The sequence below is a fragment of the Anser anser genome, assembly GCF_964211835.1.
Source record: "Anser anser genome assembly, chromosome: 19".
Taxonomy (NCBI): domain Eukaryota; kingdom Metazoa; phylum Chordata; class Aves; order Anseriformes; family Anatidae; genus Anser; species Anser anser.
The window spans coordinates 7,170,775-7,177,351 of NC_139740.1; the positions used below are offsets into that span (position 1 = coordinate 7,170,775).

General features: G+C 53.5%; 1 long non-coding RNA gene across 2 annotated transcripts; it reads right to left on the reverse strand.

The window, feature by feature from the left end:
• Window positions 1–1,739: 1,739 nt before the first annotated feature.
• Window positions 1,740–5,345, reverse strand: LOC310883902. 2 transcript variants are annotated; one of them, XR_014573922.1, is made up of 3 exons: window positions 5,052–5,343; window positions 2,974–3,026; window positions 1,740–2,254 (listed from the first exon to the last, which is right to left on the reverse strand). It is a non-coding gene; the product is annotated as an uncharacterized lncRNA (long non-coding RNA). The 2 variants fall into 2 exon arrangements; XR_014573923.1 differs by having other exon boundaries at window positions 1,742–2,254; window positions 2,835–3,026; window positions 5,052–5,345.
• Window positions 5,346–6,577: the final 1,232 nt, after the last annotated feature.

Consider the following 6,577-nt stretch of genomic DNA (forward strand, 5'->3'; position numbering starts at 1 on the left):
CGGGGGAGGGACAGCACCTTGCTGAGCACCAGGTTAGAAACAATATCCCTTCTGGACAAGACCGGTGCTAATCCCGTTAGGGATTTACACACTTACCCAACTAGTGGGCAAAACTTCTGGGAAAATAGGACAGGGTTAAAACATACCCATGTGATACCAATGCTTCATGACCAGGATGTTTGTGCGCTCTTTGTCCTGACATCAAATTCTCAGTTGCTATTTAAAAGGCTCCCAGCAGCTTCAGGTTGTAGGAGAACCCCACGGGTGTCCAACAAGCAAAGCCGGGCACATCCGTGTTCCCGGGGCACAAGAGGCTCCGGACAGGGAACGCAGGGATGCAACACTCACTGCTCCCGACAGACGTAAGCCACCTTCACAACTCAGTTGGAGTCACTTCAGCCGATGAATAAGGACGATACTTCAGCATGATGAACGCTTGCCAGAGCCCCAAACGCACAACTGACTCACTCCCCCCAAGCCAGTTGTGCTTTCCTCAAACGAAGGCTGCTTGCAATCTCTAATCCACTTTCCTTGTCAGCAGCAGAGACCTCAGCAAACCGAGCCCATGAAAGCTGTGCCCTGCCTGTTAGTCAGCCCCAGGAGGATTTCACCAGAGCAGCACTGCCAGTGTAACCAACCAGCTTCAGCTCTGCTTTCACAAAAACCTGGGCAAGCTGGGAGCCACACGTGGCAGTCATGTGCACATGACTGTGACACGGCGTCTCCAAGCAGAAGCCGGGAAAAAGCACTTAAAAAGGAACACAGTGACCAACTTCTCACTGACCTATTCTGAGTTCAAATCTCCAGAGAGCGCATTAACATTATTTTTGCAGAAGCCACAAGGTCAAATAGATGTAAAAAGTTTCCTTTAAAACAAAGCAAAAGCAGAAAAGGCACTGCAGGACTGCCCTTCCTCCAGGCGCTGCCTCACTTCCTCGCCATCCGCAGGCGCATTCCTTTCAGCCCCGTGAGCACCAACGCGTTTCCACCACGTCCCCATTGCTCCCCAGCAAGCCTCCACCCCAACACAGAGCTGGCAGTGGTAGGCAAAGGAACCGCTCCCCTCTCAGATGCAAAAAGTGGGCTTTAAATGTCCACTGACCCCATCCAGTACCAGCAGAGAGGAGCACACACTCAAGCTGCAGCAATCAAGTATTCCGAAATGGCCATCGCTCCTCCCGATACCTCCTTTCAAGTTCTCACTGCTCTAGCAAAGGCAGCATTGCTCAGGAACAGGGCCAGGTTTGGTTCTGCTCAGGAATTTGTCCTGAACATGACACTCAGAGGCAAAATTTAGCAAGGAAGAAATTCTGTACTTGGCCAAGGAGCAGCGTGGCTGCTGCAGCCCAGGGAAGAGGCACCACCTGTCGGCTCAGCAGCCAGCGTGGTTTCACAACACACCAGCCTCAGGCTTGGTTCGGACTGGGAATATTGCAGATTCAGTGGAAATTCCCATGAAAAGAAACCTAGAAGCCAGGCTCTTTGCAGTGCAAATGAAAACTTACTGTTTGCTTAGCATGGGTAGATTTTACGACTCAGATGAAAGGGAAGGGAACATGGTAGCTGTACCCGACGCAGAGCAGAGCTGCCTCCCCCGGGGCGCACGCGTGCATTGCCTAAGAGCACAAGAGGATGCACGACGGCCAGGGCTGAGCATCACATGGGCTTCACGGCGAGCGCAGCTGATGGGTTATATAAAGCAGATGTAACCTGGGCTGCTGCCAACACAAAGAGCAGAGTTCTTCAACTGGAACATAATCCTGCCACAGCCTTGCTGCTCGCGCATCCGATTAAAGGAAGTCTCCCAGTTTCAGGGAAATGCCACCATTCTGCAGACCTTCGCACCCTCTAGTGGAGACCAGCGCTTGGCACACCAAGAAGATGTTCAGATTCTTTCAGGATTGCTTTAGCGACTGTCAAAGACTGAATTTCTCCTACAGATCCCCGAAGCACCACACCCAGAGAACACCATGCGCCACCAGCATGACTGCCCTTGGCACAGGTGTCAGCACAGAAGGTTTTATGCGCCTACCTGTCTACGTGCACACTTCCAGGGAGTTAAAAACCTTTTTGCTTTGTTCATGCATACTAGCAGGCATTAAACACAGTCAGCTTGAAGAACTGGATTTTATTAATGTTTACCATCTACTTAGACAAAATTACCTTCTATAACCTAGAGACCACGCAGATATAACCACAGGGAACCGCAAGGGCAGCACTCCCACCGTCACGCAGAGACCTTCAGTTCAGCCACCTGTAAAGAAACGACCAGGACACTGAAGCAGAACAAGCACACAGCAGGGAAAGCTGCACGCAGATGTCAGAGCTGTTCAGTGCATGTGCCAGGGCACCAGGCCCAACAAGTGCCACCAACAGCTAGCGATCCCTCTCACAAATGGTTACACTGCACGTTAATTGAAATGAGAAAATGCTTTATCCTTTAAAAGGTAGTTGAGGAAAACCCTCAGTCAGACAACTTTTAAAAAGGAATATTCTTCAAGCTTAGAAGATTTATTTCTTACTCGTATTTCTTCCCTCCTTTATTAGAAACCTGTCAAGTTTTAAATATAGCTATATATTTACCATAGAACCATTTATCATTTTTTTGACTTAAAGGATAAGTACAGCTCAATTTCCCGGTGCAACAAAGATCAGGATATTTTCAACCGCCCTATACAGGGCTCCATACACTTTGACAGCCCATGTGGCAGAAAATACCAGTCGGTAACCCAGGAAGAGGGTGACATTAGTGAAAGGAAAGGGAAATGCTTTTTTCAGTAATAATGAACACAGGGTGTCAGTCTGCAGGAGCGCAGAAGTGAAATGCTTTCTACCTGCAGTCTGACCCCATCAGGCAGCTCGGTCCGGGTGAGTTCAGTGTTAGAAGACGAAGCAGAAAGGGAGGATTGGCTGCAGGTTCAAAGCACGCAGCTGTGCCTCCAGTGGGCAGAGAGCCCAGCTGAGCTCCGTTACCTCGGCCTGGGGCAGGGCGCAGACTCAGCAGTCTCCGTGGCGAGCAGGAACACCTACACAAAGAGCAGCGAGCGTTAAGGGGCACTTCGGGGCACGTGCACACCGGAAAGCTGCCGTTGCTAGGTTTCAGATGAGAGCCTGACACGAGAGCCCAGGAGCCGACCAACCTCCCTCCCCCAGGTGCCGCTGGAAATCCCATCATCTTTCAGCCACTGCTCAGCCAAACCCAGGCACAACTGTCACGGCTGACTGAAGCCATTCAAAAGGCAGGAAATTCACCTTACACAGTTGGAAGGATCAAAAGGGGGATGTTAAACTGCATCACCACTACAGCTTTACCTCAGGTACAATACTTGCTCTGTTAGATGAGGTCTGTAGGAAGAAGCACTACCTTTTGCTTCTTGGTAAGAGTTGATACAGGTGAGAAAAAAATCATTAAGCTCTCATGCCCATCTGCTGAAGGCTGCACTAGGGAACGCTCTGTCACACCTGTGTGTGCCTTGCAAGCTTAAAGAGAGCTGCAGGGAGCCTGGCAGGCTGGTCAAGAGATGCAGTGAACCCAGGTTACTCCAAACACGTGTTCCTACTTACACGGATGAAACAAACGCTTTGCCACTGATGCCTGCCACTGAAAATGGCAGTGCTTTTGTCAGCTCAGAAACGTACAGACTTTGGTTTCGATCCTGCTGTGGAGGAGGGCCACACCGCCTGATGCCTGCTGCACCTCCCAGCAGGACCTTCCCCAGGCCCGGCCGGCCATGGGAGCTGCTCCCACGCGGGGCTGCTGGCAGCTGGGCAGGATTTCATGGGAAACCCTGAGTCTGGATCTCAGTTCAGAAGAGTTGAGAACTGGACTTTTATTATCTCGGAACTGTGCTGTACTTGGCCTTCCCTGCTGCTGGCCAGTTTTAGATACGAAAGCTGTACTTCACGTCTCCTTGCCATTACCAGGCAAGCTTCAAATGAAAGCCCAAAGGCTTTCCCCTTGGTCTGACACAAACAACTCCCAGCTCTAGCTAGGTGCACAGCAGACTCAAAGGAACCCCTTGAGACTGCTCCTTGCCAGAGTAAAACAAAACAACGCCAAACTGAGTAGCACAAAACATCATGCAATGTTTTTTGAACAGAGAGCATTACGCAGGCAGGGTGTTAGCCAGAAGTTCAGCTGAAGCTAGGGACCGCTGCCACACTCAGATCCATCTTCTCTGTATAAGCTCCACTGAAACACCTGAGAAAAGCAGCACACCACTCCCCAGCTGTCTTTAAAATCCTTCCCTATAGCATTTTGACCTTGAAAAACGCCAAATGCATACTAGCGCTGAGCGCCTGATGGACACCAAGAAAACAACAAGAAAAATGCCTTGCTTTCTCTTGGAAAAGTATTATTTTCAGAAGCCCAGACCACTTTGGTGCCAGGTTCACAACCCAGGCCTGCGAGGACGCACAGCTGCCTTAGCTGGGACCTCAGCTGAACTCCTCGGCTGGAGGAGAAAAGTCAACACTGAAGAAAAGCACGGATGTAACGGGAGAGCAAAGCACACAGCTTCCAACAAAACCTCACACGTTGTTCAAGTAAAGAATCCCGCCTGTCAGCGTTCCCCGCTACCCGGGAACTAAAGCTTTGGAATTCAGATAAATCGATAAATTATTCCTGCGATAATCAAGGAAAAAAAATGTCAGCAGTGTATCCAAATTCTACCTTCAACGTCTGTAAAACCTGCCTGTAAAGGAAGGGCAACGTCATTTATTTCTACAATTCGATTTTTAAACCAATACAGCACAGGTTAAAGAAACGAATCCAGAGGCCATCCGCGGACTCTCCCCCAGGCGAAGGCAGGCTCACACTGTGTGCAGTATCATACATGACCACCAAACGCTGCATGGATGCTCACACCTGTTACTGCACGGGAGGAACCCCGGCGGGGAGCCCGCGGGGGGTTGATCTGGGGCGCGGGGGAGGCCGGCAGGCACGGGCTGAGAGGCAGCCGCCAGCGGCCGTCCCCAGGCCCCCCACCCACCCGGCCCACTGCAGTAACTGCGGACAGGCAGGGTTCCTGCCTTGCCCGATTCCCCCTCACCTGAGGGACACGGACGTCCCACGCAGACTCGGCGACCTTTGCTCACAACTCAGGCCTGCAGGGCTGTGGCTCCTCCGGAGGCGACCCCCAGCGCAGATCCTGCGACACACGAGGCTCAGGGAGAAGCTGCTTCGTGCCACCCCCGCAGCCTGGCCCCTGCCCGCCTCCCAGGCCCTGCATTCTCCCCTGTGCCTCAGCACCTGCACCCCCGTGGCACCTCGCTGCCCCTCAGTGCCCACCTCAGCCCTCCATACCCTGACCCCCAGCCCACAATGTGACCCCCCAATCCCCACCTCCCCCTAGCCTCCTCTACCTTAACCCCCAGCCCCCTGTACCCTGACCCCCAACCCCCAGTACAAGCCCCCAGCCCTTCCCCAGTTCTCCATAACTAACCCCCAGCCCCAGTATGACCCCCCCAACCCTCCACACCCTTACCCCCCGCCCCCGATACAACCCCCAAGCCCTGCCACAGCTCCCCGCTACCCCCAGTTCTCCATAACCAACCCCCAGCCCCCTGCAGCCAAGCCCCCAGCCCCGTTACGACCCCCCCAGCCCTGCCCAAGCCCCCAACATAACCCCCCGCCCCTCCCCCAGCTCCCACTTTCCCCCAGCCCCCCATAAACCCCCCCAAGCCCCCACCTTCCCCCTCAGCCCCCCCACAAACTGACCCCCAGCCCCAGTACGCCTCCCTCAGGCCCTATAAACCAGCCCCAGCCCCCCATAACCACCCTCAGGCCCCCCCATAAACCACCCCCAGCCCCTCACAACCACCCCCCAGCCCCAGTACGACCCCCTCAGGCCCCCCCAGCCCCCCATACACCGCCCTCAGGCCCTATACCCCCCCCCCCCGGCCCTGCCCGGGCCCCCCCCGCCACCACGCGGCCCCGCGCCCCGCCCGCCGCCGGAAGCACAGGGGCAGGAAGAGCACCGAGACGAAGGGAAAACCAGAGCGCCTCGGGGGAGCACTTCCGGCCTCCCGCGGGCCTCCAGAGCCTTCCTTAAAGGGGCAGGCGTCCTCAAAAGGGCCCGGCGCTGCTATGGCAACGCGCAGCGCAGCCGGGCCCGAGCCAGGAAAAACGCAAGGAAAACAGGAAATGCGATGTGATCCAGAAAATAAAGCAAAAATAAAATCTGTATTCTAAGAATGCGCCCGCTTTCAGTCTCGTGTTTCCGAAAAAAAAGGCACATAAGCATTAAACCTCTGTGTACGGAGGGTTCGGAGGCTGGATTTGCTAGGAGCTGGGGTTGGAGTTAATGTGGAGTACATCAATATTTAGCTCTAATTTGCTGTTTATGGTTTCCGAGGCCCCCTTGTTTACGGTGAATTGTGCTTCACTTTCAGCGGCTTTGACAGCTCCGCTCATGGCTAAGTGAGAGAGGCTTTTCAGCATGAATGAAGGTATCTCAATCATGTAATTTAATCACAAATTTCCCTCCAAGACATCGCGGTACAAATAGCCCAACAGAAGGAGAACACCACAACAAGCATGTAAGAGCTTTCTCCCCGATGGCTGATTAAAAATGAA